General features: G+C 38.6%; 1 long non-coding RNA gene across 2 annotated transcripts in view; it reads right to left on the bottom strand.

Annotated features, from left to right (window-relative positions):
- LOC103096893 (uncharacterized) overlaps positions 1-27802 on the bottom strand; it is a 151068-nt gene that overhangs the window by 10936 nt on the left and 112330 nt on the right. Inside the window, exon 3 of one of the 2 annotated variants that reach the window (XR_008915414.1) lies at positions 19353-23356. The exons of the other annotated variant lie outside the window; for it this stretch is intronic. This is a non-coding gene — a long non-coding RNA (uncharacterized LOC103096893). Of the gene's footprint in view, positions 1-19352; positions 23357-27802 lie in introns of those variants that run through there. 2 annotated transcript variants of the gene reach the window in all.

Raw genomic sequence — 27802 nt, 5'->3', positions numbered from 1 at the left:
TGTCACTACCAAGAGTGATTTTATTCTAAGAACAAGTTTAAAAAAAAGGCAGCACTTACTTTTACTGTGCTTTTAACTTGAGATTGCAATGGCATAGGTAAATTGCAATAAAAATAGGGTATTACTGACAGCAAATAGCCCATTTGGAAAAATGTTTTTTTTTGTTCAAACTCGAGTACAAAATGATTTTTTTTGCAATAAAACTATCAACAGGGCTCAAAGGGTCATGTTAGACTATCTAAGGGGTGTCTTTATTGGAAAATGCCTCATCTAACTCACTGCAATTCATAGACCCAAGCTCAGGTTACAATGAGTGACTCCTTGCTTCTACTCACTTAAAAATGTCATTTAAATTTTTATTGTTAATTTTGTTTTTATATTACGTACACTTTCCTGATGTAGTTATCTTCCTCCTCTAAGAGTCATCCCTTTTAACAAAGAATACAAAAGAGGGGAAAAAACCAGTTTATAAAAATAACTAAAACACCAAATAAGTCTGAAATCATATGTTGTCTTCCACATTCTTAGTCTGCCACCTCTGCAAAAATGGAAGGGAGTTGTCTGATTATATATTATCTTTGGGAACAAATTTGATCATTCTAATTCTACAGAATTCAATTTCTATTTTTGTTGTTGTTCTTTCCATGTACATTGTTGTATTCTTTTTGTATGTTATTTTCCAGGTTCTTCTGACAACACTTTGCATCAGTTCATATGTTTTCCTATGCTTCTCTGTATTCATCCCTTTCATTGTTTCTGACACCACTTTAATATCATGAACCATAGTTGTTTGACCATTTTTCATTCAATGGACAATTACTTTCCCACCAAAAGGAACTTTTTATGGATATTTTTATAATATCCTCAATACCCACCTTTGGGAACCAAAGATGAAATGTGCTGGGGTGAATGGTGGTAGGGAAAGGGGATGACTTTATCTAAAGTTGGTACTTCAAGTGATCCCTGCAGGGTTAGAGCCTCCTTTCTGTACCAATAGCAAATGTCAGTTGAAGCCAGATGCAAATTTATTCCAATGATAACTAAGTCATTCTGGGATTTCTGGTGTAGTCATACTTAAAATGATCAACAAATATCCCTTTGAGTGTGAGAAATTTCATTGAATCATAGATATAGATTTGGAAGAGACCCCAGAGGCCATCTAATCCAGCTCTTTCATTTTACAGATTAAAAATTTAAATCCCAGGAGATTAAATGATTTATCTAAATTAGCCCAGGTAGTAAGTACCAGGGCTGGGATTCAAACCCAGGTCCTGTAATTCCAACTTTGGGATTCTTTCTGCTATACTATATATGTATGTTTGAATTGAGAAGGCTTCACAATTTCTTCTCTACCAAACCCTTAAAGAAAGATGGTCAAGAAAAGAATAGATAATCATTTATTAGCAAGGTTGAAAAGAAGTTTTTGATTTGAATCAAGAATTAATTTTTCATTCTAGCCAAGTACTTGTTGGACTAGATGGCCTCCAACATCCCTTCCAGCTCTGATTCTGTGATTCTGTCCAGCGAGGACCTGATCCAAGCCCCTTCTTAGTGGGAGATTATTAAGCCATTAATGTCAACCCAATCATATACACTCCAATCTGAAACTAGATTGCTAATCAATTCAAGGATTTTTTACACTGTGCTTAGTTTAAGATTAACAGTATTTTTCAAATAGTTGAAACTTTTTCTCTATTTTTATTATGAATAATGGGGTTTAACTTCTTGTTTTTTTAATCATTCATTTCTGGTCTCTCCTGCTGGGGTTTAAATTACAAAATGATTTCTGTAGACTTCTGGGCAATGAGACCAAGAGTGATCGAGGCATCATAATTGAACATGATCTGCAGTATTTTACACTGCATAATAAAAGAAGTGTGTCCACAGCACTGCAAAACATAAAACTGGCAATAATTTAACTCTGAATATTTTTTGCCTTTAATTAAAATAAACTAATAAAGATTTCAGAGATGCTCTGATTTTAATAGAATGCGGAGTTATAATTGGTGACCTATTTTAAGCAATTTAATTTCCCATGACCTGCTTTCCAAATTAACATAGTAATAAAAGACTGTTTATTGTGTTTGGGAATGTAAGTTTCTCCTTCAAAGGTGTCACATGCCTTTGTGACTCGATTTAAAGGTATACTCCTTTTATTAAAATCTTCATATAAAGGAGCTGGTAAATTACGTAAAAATTCCTTTCTATGGCACCTAATGAGCCCAGAATTTTAAATCAAAGCATAATCAAAGAAAATGAACAAGGACATCTTGAAGATCTATAAAATCACTATTAAAAGTCACTACTCACAATGAATTCATTTGAAATCCCATTCTTATTAAAAAATAATAATAATGTGAATGGAATGTATCTTTCCTGGCAAGACACACAGAGCCTGTGTCAGATCCTTCTCTAATTTACCTTTCTGTCACACATGCAGGCTGCTGAGAAGGGCAGGGGGTGATCCTGGGAGATACAAGGGCTCCAAGTTATGAAGAATAAAGCTCAATTCTTCTTGCATTAACAGCGCGTTATCGGTCGTGTTCCGTTTCTGTGCATCAGCCAAATGAAAAATGATTCTCTTCATGTGAAAGCAAATGGCTTCACACACACGTATTCCTGTTTTTAACCACATTATGCCTACGCTTGAATTCAGATTCAGGCCCTGGTGCAGGATAATCATATTAGATGCAGCTGGACCCTTCTACAGGGAAAGATTCCTAGGTATGCATATTACATTAGGGACAGAGAAAGGAAGATGGGATGCGAGTCCTAGAGGTCATTGTTGGAGAAGATTTGAAGAACAAGCAACTGAATTTGCATCTGTGCAGGTGGAACACACACACTCTCAAGGCAGGGAGAAGACAGAAGCTTGCCAAACCCTTCTCATCATATTGTTGCTCTTAAGAGAGCAGATCTCACCCCAAGCTGTAGCCCCCATCCCAAAAATGAGCTTTAAAATATTAAACTATTAAATATTTCAATATTAAACCACTGGCTCTTTGGGGGTGTGGGGTGGGAAATACATACACAGTCCACTTTTAAGCTTAATCTGTGTTATTATAATTTTGTCCAACACTTTCTTAAGTCTAGATAATCAGGAGATAATAAATTAAACTGTGATATGAAGTGTTTGTCAAAGTATAAATATACTGAAAACAATTGGCTCTCCAATCCAGAACATTCTGGCCTTTGCCATCCCAGACCCCTTGCCAAAGGCTTACATTTTTGGCCAAGTCTACACAGGCTACCCATTCCATCTTGACTGAACTGGATAGTTGATTTCACTTATTGTTGTTTCATTTAATTGAATATTAATGAATTAACTAAATCTAGTTATTATCCCCACCCCCCTCCATTGTAAGATCCTGGTGAGTAGGGTTTGTTTCATTCTTTGTATAAATATCCCCAATACTTAGCCCAGTGCCCGGCACATAGTAGGGGCTTAATAGATATTTACTGGTTGATTGTCAATGCTGTATAGATAGCCTAGTGCTTCAATGTGTGGCTAAAACCTTATTTCTGGAAAGAGTCAACAATTTCTAAAGAATCACAAAGTGGGAAGGAACCTTAGGTGTTAGACTCCAAACCCTGCCTACCTAAGAATTCTCTGCCAGCATCCCTGAAATAATCATCTTGTTTCCACTCAGAGACCACCAGTGTTGGAGAACTGACTCTCCTTAAGAAGGGCCATTCCATTGCTCTAATTAGTAGAAAGTTTTTCCTTGCCTGGATTGCTAGCCTGCTTCTTTGCAGTTTGTATTCTACTTGCTCCTAGTTTAGTCTTTTGCCTTTCAGTATTATAAACCTCATTCACATGATAGACCTGGCATAGCTTGAAGCTGACTATCCTATCTGTTCTGAGTCTTATCATAATTTCCTCAAACTCCATTCTTTATTCTAAACACCCCCAACTCCCTTAACTACTTGCATATGACAAAGTTCCCTCATTATTCTGGTCACCTCTGGCCATCTGAACATGATAGTTTCTCAGCTCTCACAACCCTCTTTTATAGATTTACCCTTGAACCTTAGTACTGGAAATATTAATAAATATTTTGTAGCACTTTAAGGTTTACAAAGCACTTAACTTATATTATCTACTCTGACTTTCACAAAAACACAATGAAAGAGGTGATATTATGATTCCCATTTTATAGATAGGGAAACTAAGACTGAGGCCAGTCAAGTAACTTGCTAAATACCACATAGCTAGTGTCCCAAACTAGGATTGAACTTCAGCCTTCCTGATGCCAAAGCCAGCACTCTATCCACTTAAGCTGCTAAATTATTTCAGCTTCGTTTTCTGGATGAAGTAAATACATAGTTTGCTCAATTTTTGGTTCTCTGTTTTGATTATGCACAGAGTACCCCTTACATTTCTATCTTAGATTGTAAGTTTCCTGAGATCAAGGTCTGGAGCTATACAATTTTTATTGCACAATGACATAAAGCCATATGCTGTTACAAGGAAAGATTTCCATTTGGCAGGGAGGAGCAGGGTCAGGAAAAGAGTTGTGAAGGTGGTGTGAGTGAGTAGTTTTAATGATGTAAAAATGTTAACCAAAAAAGATAAGAGCATCATTGAAACGGAAAAAGGGAGAAGGCAGTTTAGCAGGGGAAAGACAAGCAGGGAAATATTGATACTAGCATTTAAATTTAATATAGACCAAAAAACAAGCTGCATAATTCATGTTTTCAAATACAAAAAAAACTGTCAATGATTATGATGATGATAATACTGATTTAACTCCTCATTTGTACAGCACTTTATAGTTACAAAGCAATTCCATAATGTTCTATCTCATCAAGATAGGTAGGGTAGAGATTACTCTCTTCATTTGAACAGATAAAAACACCGAGGCTCAAAGTTTGGAAGCACAAAGCCCAGGAGGCTGGGTCATCATTCTCTGATTCTATATGTGGCTGCCTTTTCCTAGCCTATCTCTGTCTCCATTCTAGGAAACTCTGCAACCCAGGTCCTTCTGGAAGTTGGTTGGATTTTATTCATACAAATGCATGAGAAGAGAAGAATCTCTCTTCTATACTGAGTACCTGACAGAATTTTTCCAAAGTGGAGAAAGAAATACAAAACACAAAGCAAATAAACACCTTTCTGAAGGCAACAGAAAAGATACCCATATGGCTCTCAAGGTCAAATGTGGAACCAAACTCAAAACTATCTTTTTGTATGAAATAAGTGATCATTGTTCTCAGAAGGCAAGGAGTTGTTATTGCTGTTGTTTGTGTGTGTCCAATCATTGGTTTTTGTACTTCCTTGAAGTGAGGAAGGTTGACTAATATTCATTTGAAATTTTTTCTCTTACATATTCCTGCCAACAACATTTCACAACCAATGAAAAACAATCTCTTTCTCTCCCCACCAAAAGCAAAACTCCAAATAACAAAAAATTTAGCATGCTAAAAGAAACTAAACTAAGGACAATTCTTCTAATTAGTAAAGCACACTGACCTCCCTCCTCCCTGTAATGTGAATTTTTACAGCACTTTAAGATTTACAAATGGAAGCAAGGAACAAAAAAAAAAGCAGGAATGAAAAGTGAAAGAAATAGTATATGAAAAGGAGATGAAAAATGAAAAATTAAGTTGGAAAGGATGAATTTTGGAAGAGAAAATGTGACAGTGGATGAATTAAAAAAGGGGAAAAAGAAACAAAGAAAGATAAAAAGATAGGAAAGAAGGAAGGCATGCAAGCAGGAAGGAAGGAAGGAACAAAGGAAGGAAGGAAGGAAAAAAGAGGAGAGAATAAGAGTGAGAAAAAAGAATAGAAAGAAAAGCAAAGAAGAAGCAAAAGGATGGAAAAAAGAAAAATGGGACAGAATGAATGGGAAGAAGGGACAACATGGGAAGAAAGGATAAGAACTCACTGAGTTCAATGAAAAAAAATAGAGTACTGGGAGTGGGATTGTATTTTACCAACCCAAATAACCACTTATTTTGAATTTTTCACTTTTCTTTTAGGTTGAGACAATTCCCAATTTCATAGCCTCACCCTTGTGAAAGACCAAACTCTGGGTAGCTTGTTGGATTATCTTTCAGCATCACTTGTCCTTCTACATTTATTAACAGAAGAAGGCATGGAGACTCTGTGGGGGAGATGCAGTCAGGGAAGTGAATGGGAAGCACTCAGGAAACAGGAGCACAAGGGCCCTTTGTCAGGAGGCTGAGTTTACATAGGGTCTATGATCTGCACAAAGGCAGCCTTCGAGAGGGAAACAGAGCCCCCAATTACAGGATACCTGTGTGAGGAGGGGACTGAAATGTCCTTCACTGAGAAGAGGCCCACATAAATGCCCCCATTAACTGGAAGGCCTTTGATAGGAAGTTTAATTCCGGGACCTGCAAACAAACTTAGTTATATAAGCAGCCATCTAATGAGGCTTTACTTGCCTCTGCAACCACCTACTTCCAGATACCTAGCCTTAGGCTGGATTATACTGTGGGGGAAAGAGAGGCAGGAGAAGAAATGGTTCCTTGCCTCAGAAATCTAGTTGAGGGGAAAGAAGGCTCAAACACTGGGGCAAAGAGAACAGTCTAAAACCACAAACATCCACGTTGAGTGTTGGGATAATCAGAACTAGCTGGAGAGGGTAGTTTCTGAGACTACTGACTGGGCTCATTGGAGGACTAAAACTGTTCCTATCTCTCTTTATACTTGCATACCCCACCCCCAATAGATGCTCCCAGCTCTTCAGCCTTGGCCCCCCCAAATCCCTGGATCCTCCCCTGTCCCCCAGATCCTCAGACCCCCCAGATTCTTTGCCTTTTGAATCCTTAACTTCCTAGCCTCTCTCCACTGCCCCTCCCTAGCTCTTAGATCCTCAGCACCTGACTCGTCAAACCAGGCCATTCCTTGGCCTCTAACCACCACTGTCCTGCCCCACCAGACCCTTGACTGCTCAGCTTTCTCCAGCCTCCCCAGTCTCCTAGCTCCATCCCAGCCCCCAGTCCTCCAGCTCTCTGTCCCCCACCCCCTACCCCTTTCTAGAATGTCGGAATCCATTGACACGAATCATTTCCAGTGGATTAGACCAGTCAAAATAACAAAGGCTGCCAGGCCTGAGTTAGTGGGGAGGAGCCCTAAGAGATGTTTGTTCTAAAATTGTCCGAGGTCTCAGAGAGGAGCAGGAAGAAGTTGGAATTGGCAGATTTTCTGGTGTGTTGTCTAAGCCAAGATCGCACTTTGCTACTGAACGAATGTATCGTCAGTGCCCAGCCCCACAGAACAAACGAGGGGTGGCTGTAAATTAGGGGGAAATGGAATTCTGATGAGGACAAAAGCAGTGGGAGCACAGCTGGAGTGTACCTTGTTCTCACAGAAACCTGGAAATGGATCACCTCTTTCTTGCCTTGATTGGCATGGGTCCTATGCAAGCAGCTAATTTTGCTGACCCTCCAAAAATTCCTCTTTGTTCCCCCCGTCCCCTTTATGCTGCTCAGTCCTAAAGTCTCTCTCTTTCAATCCCACATCTTCATTTCATAAGCCTTTCTTGAGTCTGTGGCTCCTCCCCTCCCCCCTTTCCCCTTTGTATCCCTTCCCCCCTCCAGTCCCTCTGCTGATCATGCCCCCTTGGTGACAGACAGCACAAGTCTAAAGCTAGCATATTTTCCTTCTGATAAAAGCTATCTGGAGGAACATTCACAGGACCCTATTTAGGGTAAAATCATGTTGCTGGGGCTCCCCGCTCAGGAACATCTGAACTGTTGTCTCTCCTGACCTTGGCTGCTTTGTCTGCAGAGATGTCCTTTTGTTAATCCAGTTTTGTGCTAGATTAATTTTTAAAGATGAAAAAAAAAAGAGCCTCCAATTCATGTCAGGTGCTATTCTTGGCCAGCGGGGATCAGGCTGAGCCCAGCACCCAGGGAGGGGAGCAAGCAGTCTTACATAAGGAATAATTCCCTGTGGGGCAAGCATCAGGATTACCCACTCCTGAGATCCCAAAGGCTTGGCTGTTGGTTCAAAGAGAGCCTTCCTGCACCCAGCAGGCTGGCCTGGCTTCCTGCACTGGCCAAATGGTGAAACCCACATGCAATCTGATTCGGAGAGAAGGGCCAGCCCGAGGCTGGAGTCAGAAGTGTGTCCTTGGGGTTTATTGTGCCATAAGAAATGTTGCCGGTGAAGATTAGAGGAAAGAATAGGAACTAGTGAACAGGAGGTATGCTGAACCAGGGAAACAATACCCAGGGTAGCCACAATAATGTAAATGAGGAAAAAATAACCATAAACAATTGAAATGGAAGGCTGCAAATTAAGGGACTGGGTTTGATTCCAAAGAAAAGATATGGGAGAGAGCCAGGTCTACAGATACAGGTCCAGGATTCAAATTTGACCTCACAGACTTTCAAGCTGTGTGACCCTGGGCAAGTCACTTAACCCCCATTGCCAATCTTCTGTCCTGGAACTGATTGTATAGATTCTAAGACATAAGGCAAGCGTTTAAAAAGAAAAAAGGTATAGGAAAGCACTTGATCCCCACCTATGGATACATAGCGCCACAGTAATATAGGACTTTGTTGATTCATTGTTTTATTGATTTTCCACTCTCTTTTGTATTCTTTATTATAAAATATGGGGGTGGGGTGGAAAAGAGAAGGGAATTCATTAGGAAAGGTAGTTTTAAAAACAAAAAATGTGAATAAAAATTATCTAGATGACCATTAAAAAAAAACAAATATATGTGTCTGAAGCTTCAGGAATGTAACTGGAGGCTAAGGATAACATTTTTTTTTTGTGCAATGATCCTGGTGTTTTGTTTTGTTTTTTTCAAATACTGTGTGTTGGTTCCAAGACAGAAGAGCGGTAAGAGGTAGACAATGGAGGTCAAGTGACTTGCCCAGGGTCACACAGCTGGAAAGTGTCTGAGGACAGATTTGAACCCAAGAACCAGAATCTAGGTCTGGCTCTCAATCCACTGAGTCATCCAGCTGCCTCCACAATGATTCTGTTTTAAAGGCAACTTTTTCTAAGGGATTAATTCTCATGACTTAAACCAGGGATTCTGTTTTTTTCTTTAGAATATTTTTTCATGGTTACATGACTGATGATTCCCCACCACCGCTCTTCCCTCCCCCTCCTGGAGCTGACAAGCAGTTCCACTGGGTTATACATGTATCATTGTTCAAAACTTATTTCCATGTTATTCATATTTACAGTAGTGATCTTTTAGCATCAAGACCCTGATCACATCCCTACTGAACCACATGATCAATCATATGTTTTTCTTCTCTGTTTCTGCTCCCACAGTTCTTTCTCTGGATGTGGATAGTGTTCTTTCTCATAAGTCTCTCTGATTGCATTGCTGCTGGTAGAGAAGTCCATTACGTTCGATTGTACCACAGTGTATCAATCTCTGTCTACAATGTTCTCCTGGTTCTGCTCCTCTCACTCTGCATCAATTCCTGGAGGTTGTTCCAGGTCACATGGAATTCCTCCAGTTCATTATTCCTTTGAGCACAATAGTATTCCATCACCAACAGATATCACAATTTGTTCAGCCATTTCCCAATCAAGGAACATGCCCTCATTTTCCAAGTTTTTTTCCACTACAAAGAGTACAGTTAAGTCAGGGATTCTTAACTTAGGGTCTATGCAGAGAGTATCTGAACTCATATGGGGAAAATTATGCTTTATTTTCACTCTAAATAAAATTTAGCATTTCTACAATAATTAATAAATGCAGCAAACATTATTTTGAGGAGTTCATAGACTTCCTCAGACTAGCAAGGTGAGTGAATGATAAAAAATAAAGATTAAGATTCTGTAGTTTAATGCATACCCTATCTATGTTCCATTCGAACCGGTGACCTAGAAAAGTGTGTATGGAAGCAAACACTGAAAACATCAACTGTTAGGAATTGGGTAGGTAGCACACTATGGGACTGAGGTCCTATAGTCAGTAGGAAAATAGATTGCACAGCCCAAGTCAAATTATTCTCTCTGCTGCTGCCCCAGAATGACTCTCATTAATACTATTTGATCAGCACGCTTCCAGTCTGCACAACAGACTAGCTCAGAAATGTACCAAATCAGGCAGGACTGAGAATTCTCTTTCCAAAATGTTTCAGGAGAATTACCAGAATGGGAAAGGGAAACAGACTCAATCTGTGTGGTCTCAGAAAGAATAACTAGTATAAAGGAATACAAGTTTCATTGTCTGACTTCAGCCCAACATAAAGCATAATTTTCTGACAACTAGAGCTACAGAGCAAAGGAACGGTCAGCTTCATAGAGGTAGTGAACTTCCATCAACCAAGTGAGTCAGTCTGTCAGTAAACATTTGTTAAATGCCTACCATATACCAGGCATTCTACTATTATCAGGGACACAAAAGAACACAAAAGCCAGTTCTTACCCTTAAGGGAATTCATATTCTAATGGGGAAACCACATGAAAACAACTCTGTATAAATAATCTCTTTACAGGATAAACTGGAAATAAGCAGAGTGAAGGCACTAGCTTTAAAGAAGATGAGAGGGGGGTCAGGAAAGACTTCATAAAGAAGGTGGGATTTGGCCAGAAAGCCAAGAGGCAGAGAGATGTGGAGGGAAGAAATCCCAGACATGGGAGACAACCAGTGGAAAATGCAGTGGGTTCATAAATGGAGTGTCATATGAGAAAAACAGGAACAAGGAGAGTATGACTTGACCACAGAGTAAGTGATGGGGTATGAGGCATAAGAAGACTGGAAGGATTGGAGGTGGGTGAAGATTATGAAGGGCTTTGAATGCTGGCTGAGGATTTTATATTTGCTCCTGGAGGTGACAGGGAGCCCCTAGAGTTTGAATAGGGTAGTGATATCGTCAGAACTACACTTGAGGAAAATAATTTTGTTGGCTGAATGGAGAATAGACTGGAGTGGGAAGAAATTTGTGGCAGAAATATCAAACAGGCTATCGTAATAGTCCAGGCTTGAGGTAATAAGGGCTGCACCAAGGTGGTGACAGAATCAGAGGAGAGAATGGATGACATTATCGTTGGATACTCTCCACAGTATTAGGGAAGCTAGAAAGAGGAGTTTGGAGGGAAAATAATGAATTCAGTATTGGGCAGTTGAGTTTAAGATGTTTGAAGAACTTAGAGTTTGAGATGTTCAATAGATGACTGGAAATACAAGTCTGGAAGTCAACAGAGATGTTAGATCTGAATAAGTCAGTTTGATAATCCTTGACATAAAAGATAATTGAATCCCTGAAAGTTATTGATATTATCAAGTGAAATAGTTTAGAAGAAAAGAAGATGACTCAGAACAGAGCCCTGAGGGGCACCCATGTTTATCAAATACAACATACATGAAGAATGAACAAAGGAAACTGAGGACTAGTCAGATAGGCAGGAGGAGAGGAGAATCAAGAGAAAGCAAAGTTACAAAAACCTAGAGAGAAAAGAAAATCCAAGAGAAGAGAGTGACTGGATAATGTCAAAGGCAAAAAAAGATATGGACCAAGAATAAAGTATTAGATTTCTCAATTAAGATATTGTTAGTAACTTTGGAGAAGGTAGTTTCAGTTGAATGATTGGGGTCAGAAGCCAGACCGTAAAGAGTTAATAAGAAAGTCAGGGGAAAGAAAAGGAAAACACTTATTATAGAAGGTGTTCTAAAGAAGTTTAACCACATTGAAAAAAGAAAGATAGGACAATAGCTAGCAAGGATGGATGCATTAGGTGAGGTGTTTTTGAAGATAGGAGAGACATGGAAGTGTCTGTAAATATTAGGAAAGCAGGCAGTAAATATGGAAAGACTGAAGAGAATAAGGAAGATTGAGAGAGTGAGGATGACAGAGAGGGCAACCTGTTGAAGAACACCAGGTAGAATGGCCTTCCTCACTTGAACATGTAAAGGAGTTTGCCTTGACAAGGAGAACAGCTACCTCATTCTATGAAAAAAGTGAAGGAGCAGACCTTTATAGATGGTATCTATGTGATGTGAGATGAAGAGGGGGAAAAATGAATAGCAACAATTGTTTTTCAGTGAAATAATGAGGCAACGTTCTCAGCCAAGAAGGTTGATGAAAAGAGCTATGGGAAGTTTGAAAAGGGATAGAAAAAAAAATGTAAAAGTTACTGGGTGGGGAGGAAGGCTAAGTGGTTCAGTGGATAGAGAGTCAGGCTTGGAGACAGGAGGTTCTGGGTTAAAACCTGACCTCAAAAGCTTCCTAGCTTGGGTGACCTTGGACAAGTCACTTAACATCCATTGCCTAGTCCTTACCTCTCTTCTGCCTTAGAACCAATACACAGTATTGATTCTAAGATGAAAGATAAGGGTTTTTCTTTTTAAGTTGCTCTGGTTAGTGGGATAGTGAATCAAATAGGGATGTGTAAAAAGGATTGCCTTGCTGCAGTGAGAGCAGTATGTTGTTTTTAAAAAAATATGATTGTAACAGATCTAGCCAACACAATTTCATATTTTTCCAGCTATGTTCAGTAGCACATAATTAAAATTGAAAATAACAGATAGTGGGAGCAATCCAAGGCTGAGGCATGGCCGGTAAAGTAGGTAGAATAAGGAAGACAAGGGGTTCTAGAGAAGATAACAGTGAAGAGTTGAACTAGTCCACTAAAGTGTCAAGATGGAGAAAGGAGGAGAGTATAGAGAGTACAGTTCAGGGGTGATAGATTGGGAAAGAACTAAGAAGTGAAATTTGAAGTAAATATGGATAACAAAATTCAGGGCTTCCAGGCAGATGGAGAGGTAGAATGACAATAGATTGTGATCAGATTAGGGAATTTCAGAGTTTATAACTATGGAAGTAGAATATTCATGGATGATGGCAAGACCAAAGATATGATCACCTCTATGTATCATTGACTTAGAGTGGAAGAGTAGGTCATGGGGAGTAAGTTGAGGGAGTGAACTAAAAGATAAGGCAGTTTAGAGGAGTATCAATATGTATGGTGAAGTCCTTAAGTATGAGAGTAATAATTGGAGAGTAGAGAGAGGCTATGAGTTAGGTACTGAACTCACAGAAGAAAGAGGAAGAGTATCCTAGAGGGACAAAGACAAAAGCATCCAGAGATGTGATTGAATGATAGATTTATGTTGAGTGACCCTTAAACAAGGAAAAGATATCGAGTAAAGAAGGTAGAAAGACCCTGGAAAGGGCAACAGGGTGCAAAGAACATTCTAACTCCCAGACCTCTACCACTGACTTGAAGGAAGTCAGTGAGAACATAAGCAGTGCTGGAAAAATGGCCAGGGAAACTGTGTCATCAGAAGTGAGCAAAGTCATAGTGAGGGTCCAAAAATGAAAGGGGAAGTGGGAAAGGAAAAGAAAAGGGAAAGCAAGTTTGTTACTTATGGACCAGGCATTCTAGAGGACAGTGTGGAAGAGTATATGGCATTGGGTTGAGGAGAAGGGAAATAATGGGTCAGGGAAAAGAATAAGAAATGGGGTTTGTATAATGACAACATTCAGGATCACTGGAATGGAGAAGGAATGACTAGGTGAGAGTTTCTTAATCATTGTTGAATGAATTCAAGGGCATTATTATTAACATTACTATGGGTTCAGTTTCAGGATGATAGCCTCTCAGGGTATTAAGAAACTCAGATGAGGGGACCAATGGCGGCACTTGATAGAAGTGGGTTTCCTCTGCTGTCAGACAGGTTAGGCCAGAAGATAAGTATAGGGAAAATAAAGGAAGAGCATTTTTCTCAGTCCTCTGAAGACTTTGAGAGTTTCCTGAAAAGCAAAAAGTGGGAAGAGGACAGAACAGGAGACTGACATTTGATAGGGTGGTATTCAATGGAATGATGTCTTCTGATCCTCTGCAAATGGAAAGAGGCTGGCTCAGAGATCTGGCATGCAATAGAATGTCATCTCTCTGATCCTCTACTGGCAAGAAAATGCCATATCCAAAGTCCTGCATGATGTGGACTAGAAATGTTTAAATAGAGGCAAAATAACCTCTTAAAATTTTTATAGAGAAGATTTCCAATCAGTCACTAAAGGGTTGGACTAGATGAGTGATGGCAAACCTTTTAGAGACAAAGTGCCAGACCAAGTGTCATGCTCCCTACCAGAGACCATAGGCTGTGTCACTCTCCTCCACTGAGTACCAGGTACTCCCTGCCCCCATTACCCCACACAGGAGAAGGAGGAAGTGTTCCTATTGAGCTGTTGGGCAGAGAGACAGGTAATATGAAAAAAATGTCCTCAGGTGTGATAGAGAGAAGGAAGAGAGCAACTCTGACAGAGTCCCTCTGCTTTTCTAGTAATGAACTCTGAGGGGGGGGGAGGAGGTTGACTGCATGCCCATAGAGAATGCTCTGCATGCCATCTCTGGCACCCATGCCATAGGTTCACCATTACTGAACTAGATAATCTCTGGATTCCTTTCTAGCTAAGAGAAACTTGAGGAGGCTTCATGTGATGGGATTAGATAAACAACAACAACAACAAAAAGATAAAACAAATAAACAAAAAACCCCAACTATTTCCAGTTCTACAAGAAGAAAGCCAATTGTCTTTAATCCAGTGACACATGCTACCAAGAGAACAAAAAAAGGACCTACTTGGCCAACACAACCTTCACAGTCAGTTTAATGAATATTTTAGTTTTGCTAATGGAGAAATGAATTAGAAGACAAGATAAAAGAAGTTTTAAGTTGAAAGAGCTTTCAACACTTCAGATTCCTGCATGAGATCCGACTAAGAGTTTCAATGGGCCCATCATGGAACTAGAGACAAGGTATAATAGGGGAAAGTGGCTGGCAAATTGTGGATGCTTCACCAATGCTTGCTTGTTTGGCTGATTTTGTTACACTGGACCTAGAGTCTAATCCCAGCTCTGATATTGTGGTAGCTGTCAGGTCTCAGTCTAGTTGTTTAATCTCTCCAAGCTCCAATGTTCTCACCTGCAAAATGGGGATAATAATAGCTATTAGTCACATGGCTATTATGAGGAAATTGGTAGACATGAAACAGTCACCAACATGTGACATATTAATTGCCACTGCCAAACTCATATATTATGGCAGTTACTTTTGAAGCTCCCAAGTGATTTCCATACCATCCCACCTACAACTATTACCTATTTCAGAGTGAAAGTGTTTTCTTCCCTCCTCTATTTAGCATTTTGGGTAACTGCAAACATGTTATTTTATATCTCTCTGAACCTCAGTTTCCCCATCTATAAAAATAGATATACTGGGAGACAGCATGGAATAGTAAATAGATGGATGGCTTTGGATCACAAGATCTGAATTCAAGTGGTACCTCTGCTATGTGACTTTTGAGCAAGTCCCATACTTTCTCAGTCCTCCAGGCAACTCTCCAAGACTGTAAGAAAGACAATAAATATAGAAAAGTGGAAAGAGCTCTGGAGTCTCAAGACCTAAGTTCAAGTTCTGCTTCAGATGTTTTTACTACCTGTGTAAACTTCAGCAAGTCAATTAGCCTCAGTTTCTCCTTCTATAAAACAAGGAAGTTGAACTAAAATGACTCTAAGTTTCCTTCTAACGCTTATGTCTTTGATGAAAATTATAGAAGAGTTGTCAACATGCACCAGTGGAGAGAATTTCTACCCTGGAAGTTCCCTATATTAATGAAATCATATGTCTGGCATAAATAAAAAAAGTAAAACACTCATATTTCTGTAATATTGTTATAAGGAAAGTTTTTTATATATTATACGTTTGAGCTATTAAATATTATTTCATATTTGGAAATTGTGATGTATTAGATCCCTGTGTGGTTCATTTGTTTGTCTGGAGCCCAGGTATGATTATAAATTTTTATTGTTTATTTGTTGGTTTCTAATGACATGTTGGAGCAAGTAGCTCTGTTCATAGTGAGTGAATGGCTGGTGTCTATCAGCCATATGGAAGTCACCTTGGCACTTTCCAGAGACTTTCCATTTTCTCATTTGGGAAGGAAGGGCTCTGGTTAGGGAGCAGCTCTGAGTGGGTTTATCTAAGTTGGACAGCATTTGTCTGTTCCAGGCTGAGAATGTACACAGGGCTGTCATGCAAACAGCAGCAATAAATCTCTGGACCCTGTAGCCTCCTGGTGCCATGACAGTGACACCTTGTGCCATCCAATTTGGAAATCATCCTTTGGAACAGGCCTCTGGCTACCTGACAGATGCTGGAGGACCAGACTCTATGGAGGGACTGGGCAGAGAGAATGCTTCTTTTCATTCTATACCCTCTTGGAGAGCCAGTGGCTGCAAGCATCTGGGAAGGAAAAGTGCAAGAAAGATGAAGGCACTCAGCCCTGGGCCCTTCTCTAGTCTAAAAGCAAAACAATGTGCTAGGCTTCTTACTTTAGACTCCTCCCTGTTTTCTGCCATGGAGAAAGTCAGAACTGGAAAGGCCCATAGGGAGCATTTAGTTCATCCCTGACACTTTGTGGGTATATAAAGTAAGACTTAAAGAGATATATGACTTGTTCAAGGGCACACAGAGTCAAAACTTGGACCTGGGTCTCCTATTCTCTAGCACAGAACTTTTTTTTCCTGTGCCAAATTGCCTCTTATCATTATAATTTTCTTATTTTGGAGAGGAGAGACTAGACCTATGATTTCATCAGGGTAGGAAACTCTAAGTAAAGGAAATTCCTCTAATATTGCAAATTAGCAACTATTAATCAACTTATAGTTTCAGCGTTTCCCAAGCCTGTGGAAGGTTAAATGATTTTCTCAGAATCACACAACCAATATGTGTCATAGGTAGGACTTAAACTCAGGAAATCCATTCAACCACACTGTTGCAATTTACTCAAACACAATTTACTTTAGCAAAGGCTAAATCATAGGAGTTCCCTCTTTCCATCACTGTATTCCTGGGTAAAGGAGAGGTTGGGGAATTGTATGGTATGGAGGATTGTATAAACCTTCTTTCTAAATCAAAGAATATATTCCCATTCCCATGAGATGACAGCAACTGGTGCCAAATTTGCTTTACAATATTCTGCAGTGATGTCATGGTAACACCTAGATTGAGAGACATGAATGTCCAAGGCCAGCGAGTCACTTCTTTCATGCTTAGCTCCTTACTTCTTCCTTTCCACCTCCTCCTCAAGCTCAATATATTTTCTCATAGTGAATTCACTCCTTAGCCTCCCTTATGCCTCCATTTGAGGTGTTAGAATGAGAAACAAAGAAGGTAGCAAACATCTGGTCTCCAATACTTCCTAGTTATGTGACCCTGGGTAAGTAACTTAACTCCATTTGCCTAACCCTTGCCTGTCTGTCTTAGAGTTGTTACTAAGACAGAAAGTAAGAGTATTTTTTTAAAAGGGGGTAGCAGAGGATACAGGTGGAGAGGTTTGGGTAGAAGGATGTTCAGAAGTGAAAAGTCTTTGAGGTGCTATCTGCCCTCCCCAGTGGCTGCTCCCTCTCTCCCCATTCCTATGCCCTCGCCATGGCTGCTCACTTTAAGATACTTGCTTCGCAGGGGCAACTAGGGGAAGTCTACTTCCCCTACTCTCCAGGATCTGTAGCCGCCATTGTTTTCATTTCGTTTGTCTGACTTTTACATATTTTTAGCAGTATGTCTATCTTAGACCAAGTACTCACTCCACTCCCCACAATGCACCAGACCAATGCTCAACTATGCTATAAGGTAGGCAGAAGGAAAAGACATGGCCCTACCTTAGGGAGTTCACAGACTAGTTGGGGATAAGAGAACAAATCTTAAATTGTTAGCTACTTTCATAATTTCATGTTTCCTAAAAGCTAGAAAGGGCTGCAGAAATCATATAGTCTAGTGGAATCTGAAGTAGGAGGTGGGGGACAGGGGAGATTGTCTGACTGAAAAAAAGGGATATATGAGTGATCTAGCAAGTCTTCTTTTCCCCACTCACATAGCTACCACCTTAGTTCAGGGCCTCATCACCTCTTACCCAGATTATTGCAATAGCCTCCTAATTGGTCTTCCTATCTCAAATTTCTTCCCAATCTAATCTATCCTTCACACAGTAGTCAAAGAAATGTTCCTTAAATAGATCTGACTATGTTTCTCTTCTACTCAATCAACTCCAGTGGCTTCCTATTACCTCTAGGATAAAATATAAATTCTTCATTTAGATTTTTAGTGTCTTACACAAACTGAATCCAAACTACCTTTGTAGCATCATGGGACATTACTTCCCTTCCTACACTTTTCAATCCAGCTAAACTGTCCTTCCACACTTACAACTGTTTTCAATCACCATGCCTTCACACGGACCTGATCTGCACCTTCCCCATACATGGCAGTCACTTAACTTCTCTCAGCTTCACATCATTTAATTGTAAAATGGAAATTACAACAGCATTTTTCCTCTTAGAGTCATTTTAAGGGTAAAATGAGAAAATATTTATAAAGTTTTTTGCAAACCTTAAAATTCTATATAAATCCAAGCTATTACTACTGTTATTTTATAGATACTTAATAAATACTAATTGGAAGGTTGACTAATTTGCATCAACATTGACTGATTAATAAATGGATAACATTAAATTTAAAAAAGTTCTGTATAAACAAAACCAATGCAACCAGCATTAGAAGGGAAACAACAAATTTGGGGATAGGGAATTTATAGCAAATGTCTGATAAAGGCTTCATTTCTCAAATATATTGAAAATTGATCAAATTTATAAGAATACAAAGCATTCACCAATTGAAAAATGGTCAAAGGACATAACAAGCAGTTCTCAGAGGATGAAATTAAAACTATCAATACTCATATGAAAAAATGTTCCAAATCACTATTAATTAGTGAAATGCCAATTAAACAACTCTGACATAAAATCTCATACATATCAGATTGGCTAACATGATAATAAAAGGAGAATGAAAAATGTTAGAAGGGATATAGGAAAATAGGGATACTAATACACTGTTGGTAGAACTATGGATTGGTACAACCATTTTGGAAAGCAATATGGAACTATGCTCAAATGGGCAATACCACTATTAGGTCCATATCCCAAAGAGTTCAATAATAAGGGGAAAGGTTCAAGGTGTACAAAAATATTTTAGCAGCTCTTTTTGTAGTGGCAAAGAATTGGAAATTGAGGGTTTGTCCATCACTTGGGGAATGGCTGAACAGGTTGTGGTGTATGGTCATAAGGAATATTATTATACCATAAGAAATGATGAACAGAATGAGTTCAGAAAATCCAGAAAAACTTATGGAAAGTTTGATGGAAAACTTGATGGAAAGTAAAGTCAACAGAGCCATGTATATAGTCACAGAATATTATGCAACGATCAACTGTGAAGGATTATTATCAGCAAAGTAAATTCCCAAGATAGCCATAAGAGACCCATAATGAAAAATGCTATCCACAGCCAAAGAAGGAACTGCTGTAGTCTGAGCACAGATCAAAGCACACTATCTTCCACTTTATTTCCTTCAGGAGTGCTTTATTGAATGTATGATATGTCTTCTGTCATGGCATGAGCAATATGGAAACATGTATTGCATGAAAGTCCAAGCATAACCTATATCAGGCTATTTATCACCTCGGAGTGGGGTGGGTAGAAGGGAAATATGGAGGAAATATGAATACTAAAATGCCAGAAACTTTTGTCAAAAAATTTCTGCATGTAACTGGAAAAAAAATAAAGAAAATAAAATAAAAAAGAAATTTGTCAGGAGACCAATTGTATTACATTCTCCCTAAAAGAGCTCAATGTGGTCTTGTCTTCAAAAGACATTTCCCTGCATCCAATAATACTTCCCTATTCTCTCCACCCCTTGTGCTATTCAAGACCCTAAGCTTCCTACTTCTGAGTTAGAGTTGGTCTATCAGGAAAGCTTAGGACCTAAGTGATGCCTGAGGATTTATAACAACAGGTACCTTTGGGGACATCCCCAACCCAGAATACCCATCCCTACTATCTAGGTTACTTTGTGGCTACAGTGGGCACCCCTCAAAGAGAAAGGCTTTGAACTCTGGGTCAGTGAATGGGAAGATACATCCACTTTCTTGGTAGAATTGCCCTTTTTCTTTTTTGTTTTAGGTAGGGTAGAGTGAATGACATAGGATGAACAGACAAGGATGTGTTGTGATTTTCATCAAAGATCTTACATTATCTCTCTCACCAAAGCCATCCTTTTCCAAACTTTCTGATTTCTATTAAGGGCTCCACCATCCATTCAATCATACAGGTTTACTACCTTACTGTTATATTCAACTCCTTCCTCACCCTCACAACACATATCAGTCGCCAAATTATGTCATTTCTGCTTCTTCAGAAAAATAACCATCCTCCTAATTCAGGCTCACATCAAATCTTGCCTGGACTACTGCAATAGTTTCCTACTTGGTCTCTCTCCTCTCTAATTCAACCTCCACACAGCTTCCAAAGTGATTTTCCAAAAGTGCAAGACTGATCATATCATCCTTTGGTTCAATAAAATCCAGTGGCTTTCAATTGCTGATAGTATACAATATTATTGCATTTTTATTCATCTTTTGATGACTATTTTATGTAAGTTTTACAATGTACAAAATTATTGTTGCAGTGGCACATGCCTGTAATTTATAAATAAGTAAATATACACATATTGCCATTCATTCTCCATTTTTGTTTTACTGATTGGAATGAACAATCAGACACTTAGAGACTACTGATCTAGTCTAACTTCCTCATTTGACAGAGAAAAGAAGTACTTTGTTTACTGTAACCAAAAGCTAAAGACAAAACTGAGTCGCCTGATCCTACCTAGTACAGGACTCTCTGATACATCCACTCTCTTAGTACAATACAAATCATCATATAATTATGGTAGCAAAGAGAGGGGGGCCCATAGTGAAGTGTATATTTTCTCTATCAAACCACTAAGGCCAAATATTTTAAATTGTACAAAACATGTTCCTTAAAACAGTCCTGAAAATAAAGAGGTTAAGAGAATTTCCTAGGGTTACCCAGAGAGTTAGTTTTGAGTTAGGATTTGAGCCCAGATTTTTTTTACTTCAACATCCATGTCCTTGGCATTATTCCACATCACTTCTTACAGTATGGTGCCTTTTACACATACAGCACTCAATATATACTCACATTCATTCCTTTCATTTGTATGTTACTTCTTACTTATCAAAGGGCTTAGAAAGGTGGTTTGATCCAGTTTACTTGTGTAAGCAACCTGATATTGTACATAAAATTCTGCATTTGTACCCAGGAACACTTTGGTTCAAATCCCATCTCAGACACTTGTTGGCTACACGACCTTGGGCAATTCACAACCTGTCAGTGTTTCAGTTTTCACCTCTATAAATGGAAATAATAACAACAGTAACTGCCTACTTCACAGGATTTTTATAGGATCAACTAGGATAATATACTTAAAGTGCTTTGCAAATCCTAAAGCATCATGTAAATTCTTATTATGTAGCTAGATCTACTGGCTCAGTCTAGACCTCTTTCTACTGAAGTGCTTGTATAAATGTGAGTTGCTACAGCAATTTTATCTTGTTTTACTTGTGGGGGAGACCTGTGATTTTATTGATGCAAGGAGCTCCCAGTTAGGAAACAACTATATAACAGTGTAGAGAAGTAGGGCATCTGTTCCTTATAGTCTTAGCACTGCTGGAGGCATTGAAAGGTTAAGTGACTTGCCCAGAGCTTTGTAGCCAGTAATTGTCAGAGGCAGGACTTGAATTCAGATCTTACTGAATCCAAGACTCGTTCTCCATGCTTTTCATCACAGTTTTGTTATGGTTGGTGAATGCTGTGGTTGGTAGATATCCTTATGACTATTGTGATAGTGTTGGCAGTTAGTGATTGGTGGAAGTAGTAATTATTGGTACTATAGTTGTTATTGGTGATTATTGTGGGTGGTTACTTTTCTTTTGTTTTTATTACCGTTTTGATGTTATACTATGTTTATACTATTGTTATATAATTTGTTGGTAATGCTATACTGTGTTGTTGTTATATTGAGTTACATTATTATTATCCTACCACACTTGCCTATTGACCAAACCAGCCTAAAATTTCAGCCAAGGGTTAACAGATAGGTACAATTTTTAGTTCTGTCCTCTAATTACTTTGCCCTGTTGAGATGACCATGACTAGGGTCATGGAACTAGCTGTAGCCCAATAGATATGCCCTTCTCTGCACTGGTCAACTTTTTCAGGACAGATATTGTTACCAAGGTGTCTATATAGAATAGATGAAGAAAAAGGCACCAAGCCAGCACTCAGAATGATGTGATCTCATGAGTTTGAAACTCAGCCACAGTATTAAACCTCATTAGGAGATCAACAAACTCAGCAGGTATGGGGAAATGACAGGCTCTCCAGTGGCCCCAGAATCACTGACAGAGAGAAGAGGAATGCCTTTCCCACCTGCTACAAATATTCTCACAAGGGGCCATGATGGCTAAGGAGAGGGGAGAGAAGAGCCCTGAATGGAGAAGCAGCCAGGAAACAACAGACCCAGGTGTACACAGCTGGAGGAAAAAAAGAAGAGGATAATTGGGAACAGTGACCACCTGGCCATTGGATAGAGCACTCAACCACTGTCCCTCAACCCTAAAGTCAATCATGGTCCTCCTTCATCATTGACTGGATCAGGTCCTTCCACTTCTGGAAAACTCACCAGATGATCCAAAGATGGAATTTGTCCTAGCCAATTGAAGTGTCTTGGTTAGCTCAAGGGCAATTCTGGGCTTCTGTAGGTGGCAAATATCTAATGGACTGCTGTAATTAAGCAGCTAGGTGGTACAGTAGATAAAGAGTGGGCCTGGAGTCAGGAATACCTAAATTCAAATCCAGCCTTAGACAATTACTAGCTGTGTGACCCCAAGCAAGTCACTTAACTGCTGTTTGCCTCAGTTTTATTAACTATAAAAAGGGGATAATAATAATACCTACCTCCCAGGGTTGTTGTAAGTATCAAATGAAAATTTTTGTAAAGTATCTAGCATGTAGTAGGTGCTATATAAATGTTTATTACCTATGTAAGAATTCAAAATTTTAGGTTTTATGCTAAATATGAAAGTTCTTAAGTAATATTATGTTTGCTGTTTTAAAGATATTATAACTTAAGTTAAAATGACTTTTAGTAGCTTTATTTACAAAGAGATGGAAAGAGTGAAAGTGGGAAAATGTTAAGAAGAAGGTAGAGAATTATGTAGCCTATCACCCTAAGCATTGCTCCAGTGTGGGGCTCAGACCCAGCAGGGCTTCATCATGTCCCTTGTCCCCATGTGGATTTTCTGATAATCCTCAATCAGAAGTCCAGTGGTGTCTTCAGCAAGGATTCTGTCAATTCACCCTTCTCCAGGAAAGGAAGGCCAGCTACTCCCCCAGTTCACTGATGCAGGATCCAAGAAGAAGTCCAAAAAGTGAAGTCCCAGGAACAGTCCCAAGGAGAAGATCCAAGCCAAAGGTCCAAGCTGAAGAAGCAAGCCGAAGAAGATGCCTTGGTCAAGAAGTTCAGGCCTTTTTATAGTCCTTTTTTCCACATCACTTCCTATCCCTTCCTCCACTTTATGGGAACCAATTGCAGACTTTCAATTTGCCTAGCACTGCCCAAGGGAGTTAGGCAGTGGCCTCTGGAGTTGTCACCCACTCTAATAAGTGACTTGCAAACTCTCTTACTTAGTGTTAAATAGGGGTGTTTAAGTTTTTATTGATTAATTTAAAAGTTGCTGATTGATAGACAAAGAAAGTTTGATTCACTCTTCATACCTGCTAGTTAAATGATTAGATTAGTTTCATATTTTGATGACTAAGTCAAAATATGTTTTGGGAAAAAGTCCATAAGAGATTGTATATTCTCCAGATTCCCCCCCCCCCATAAAGCAACTGTAAGGTGCTTAGAACTGTTTTGTGAATTCTCATGACTAATCTTAAAAAGCTTTATTTCAATAATTCCCAAAGTCATTTACTGTGCTTAGAAGTTTGTCAATAACTTGGGTAAGAGAAAGGCCTCAACAGATTTGGAAGTGGGGTCCAGAAATGTGATTTAATTTCAAGGGATTTCAATATGCACACATATGATGTGAGGCTAGCCATACAAGGTATAAAGTAAAAGTCCCAGCCCCACCAAGGAAACCAAGTGTAACATTTCCTCTTTAGTCCATGAGACTTTGGAACATTGTTTAACTAAGATTTGCAGAGTTAAATGTCCTTACAAACCCAGGACACAGCCATAAGCCAAAAATGTCCATATCCTCAACTATAGCAGACTACCTACCAGTTAGGAAACAAAAAGCAAAATCTCAACTCCAGATAATTCTCATTTCAGCACAGTTTCTTTTAGCTGTCTCTACATAGCTGACTTTGATGTCATGTTCTCTGTCTTCAAGGAAGAGGTAGAATTTTCTCTAAAATCTAACTTTTTACTCAGATTACATTTTATTTACCTTAACTTCTTTTTGATTGGGAGCCTAGTGATCTATGATCATTTGCATTGGTCTTTCTAGTCATCCACTTTGGTCAGTAAATGTGACCAATTCTTAATCATCTGGGAGAGGATTACCCTTTTATCTCCTTAACTCCCCAACTATGTCCTACTATTTACATATTAATGCTTCTCTGAAAAGGAGGGGAAATGAGCATATGCAAGTGTAATTATATGGATATGTACATTATTATGAATGTGGTTATGGTTAACTATTGAGTATAGGTAACTGTATATCTCTGATGAAATCCCTACAATCTTAGAATGTTAGGGATAGAAGGGACCTGAGGTCCATAGCATTAGATTTAGAACTGGGAGGAATCATAGGAGTTATCTAACCCTTTCAATTTACAGATGAGAAAATTCAGGACCACAGAAGTTGCCCAAGACAATAGAGATAGTAAGTGACAAAGCAGATATGTGACCTCAGTCTCCTATACTCTGAATATAGAGATCTTTCTATTCCAACCGTTTGTTTTTTGAAGGAAATGAAGTCATATTTTTTTGGTTGGTTAATGTGCCTAGAAGGTTCAGGAACTTCCATTTAAGTTCAGGGACTTAAATTTCCAATGACTATTAACAGGAACATGTGTCTTGGGAAATAAGCCAGGCAGAGAAGACCCAACTTGGGATCTCCCAGGCAACAAAAGAAAAAGGTTTTTTATTGCTTTGTGAACCATCATAGTATAAATTTAAAGTCCGGATATGTAGCCAGTTCCTTAAGCCCAATATAACATGGTGAGTTGGTGGAAAAGCCAGAACCCAGGTTTTGTGTTACCCATTCCAACACTCTTTCCATGACATTTACTGCCAGATCCAAATTAATATTCTTATTATCCACTTTTTTGTATAAATCATATCTTAGGTCTCTTCTATTATTGTTAATGTGCTCTTGAATAGAATGTATAGCTCCCACAATATCATTGACCAAACTTCCATTCAACAGACAACGTAGACAGCTTCATCTTATTTCTATATTCCTCTAACTTGAAGTCTACTTTGGGCAGTCTAGTTGTCATGACTACTGTTTGGAGTGCTGCATTGGGCTCAAGAAACTAAGCCTTCTTGGGTGTTTTATCTCTTTCCACCAGGATTTCTGGGAAAAGCACACACATGAATAGGAGCTGTATATGAAATTAGTAATCCAGGGCATGTAGTTTGAAAAATAATCAACTAGCCTCCAAAGAAATCAGAGAGCTGCTAAGGAAATTCAGTTTACATATTACATTCTTCTCCTTCCAATTATATACTGCTCTACTCAGACAACAACTAGAGTATGGAAACCATATTTTAGGGAAAATGTTGATCAGGTGGAATACATAAGAAGCTGGGGATTAGGATGATGGGAAGACTAGGAACTCTGATATACAAGGAAAGATTGAAATAACAACATTTACGTGTTATCTCTATCATTTGCACACAATGCATACATTCAGCCAATTGAGGAAACTATAATGGACTGGTAGAAATTAATCATGTGATCAAAAAGTAGTCTTCTTATTAGCTTATCACTGGGTTACTTTAATAACAGGTGATGCAAAACAGTTGGTTGTCCATATATCTTACAGGAGTGACACTGAGTAATAATTATAATAGTTGACATTTCACAGCTCCTTACATGAATTATACAATTTTCTCCTCAAAACAACCTCATGAAGAAAGATTCAAAGCATAATAGCATCAATATCTATCCATATTCTCGATTTTAACTTTTAAAATTTCAATTACAAATACTTTGGTACCAAGGATTGTAGACAATTGGATGAAATCAGATATTTTGAAGAAAAAACAAAGATATTATAATAGTCAAAACTCTAACAATGACATGATATGTCTGGGATTTGTGATCATGGAACTTCAGGGGAAAATGCAAATACAATGATTTCCATCTTCATCTTGTCTTTATCCCAAGTTATTTGGATTTATAAAGTCAATTAATTACCAAATTTATTCATTAACAAGAGAGCTTCAGTTTTTGTACAAGCAAAACCAATGCAACCAAAATTGGAAGTGAAGCAACAAATTGGGAAATAATCTTCATAACAAAAACCTCTGACAAAGATCTAATTACTCAAATTTATAAAGAGCTAAACCAATTGTACAAAAAATCAAGCCATTCTCCAATTGATAAATGGGCAAGAGACATGAATAGGCAATTTTCAGTTAAAGAAATCAAAACTATTAATAAGCACATGAAAAAGTGTTCAAAATCTCTTATAATCAGAGAAATGCAAATCAAAACAACTCTGAGGTATCACCTCACACCTAGCAGACTGGCTAACATGACAGCAATGGAAAGTAATGAAAGATGGAAGGGGTGTGGCAAAGTCGGGATATTAATTCATTGCTGGTGGAGTTGTAAATTGATCCAACCATTCTGGAAGGCAATTTGGAACTATGCCCAAAGGGATCTAAAAAACTGTCTGCCCTTTGATCCAGCCATAGCACTGCTGGGTATGTACCCCAAAGAGATAATAAGGAAAAAAGACATGTACAAGAATATTCATAGCTATGCTTTTTGTGGTGGCAAAAAAAATTGGAAAATGAGGGGCTGTCCTTCAATTGGGGAATGGCTGAACAAATTGTGGTATCTGTTGGTGATGGAATACTATTGTGCTCAAAGGAATAATAAATTGGAGTAATTCCATAGGAACTGGAATAACCTCCAGGAATTGACACAGAGCAAAAGGAACAGAACCAGAACATTGTACAGAGTCCGATACACTGTGGTACAATAAAATGTAATGGACTTCTCCATTAGTGACAATGCAGTGATCCTGAACAACTTGGAGGAATCTACGAGAAAAACATTATCCACATTCAGAGGGAAAACTGTGGGAGTAGAAACACAGAAGAAAAACAACTGCTTGAATACATGGGTTTAGGGGATATGGGTGGGGATGTAGACTCTAAATGAACATCCTGATGCAAACACCAACAACATGGAAATAGGTTCTGGTCAAGGACACATATAATACCCAACGAAATTGCGTGTCAGCTGCGGGAAGGGTGGGAGGAGGGGAGGGAGGCAAATAATGTGATTCTTGTAACCAAGGAATAATGTTCTAAATTGACTAAATAAATTAATTCAAAAAAGAAGAGAGCTTCATAATTCTTTAAAATATAAGAGCTCTGAGACAAAATGGCCAATTTTATATAAAATTTTTATATTTAAGAGAAATCTCGATAAATCTTTCAAACTATCAGTTTCTCTGAATAGGATGACTCAAACTTGTATCTATGTCCAAAGGGATATAAAATTGACTACTCTTTGACCCAGCAGTGGCACTACTAGATTTTTACTCCATAGAGGTCAAAGAAAAGGGGAAAGGACCTATTTGTATAAAAATATTTATAGCAGCTCTTTTTGTAGTGGTATAGAATTGGAAATTGAGGGGATTTCCATTATTTGGAATGGCTAAACAACTTGTGGTTA

Source organism: Monodelphis domestica, chromosome 1, assembly GCF_027887165.1.
Source record: "Monodelphis domestica isolate mMonDom1 chromosome 1, mMonDom1.pri, whole genome shotgun sequence".
In the NCBI taxonomy this organism is placed as follows: domain Eukaryota; kingdom Metazoa; phylum Chordata; class Mammalia; order Didelphimorphia; family Didelphidae; genus Monodelphis; species Monodelphis domestica.
Note: the sequence above shows the minus strand (reverse complement) of the source record. Positions and strands in the feature narration are given on the sequence as shown.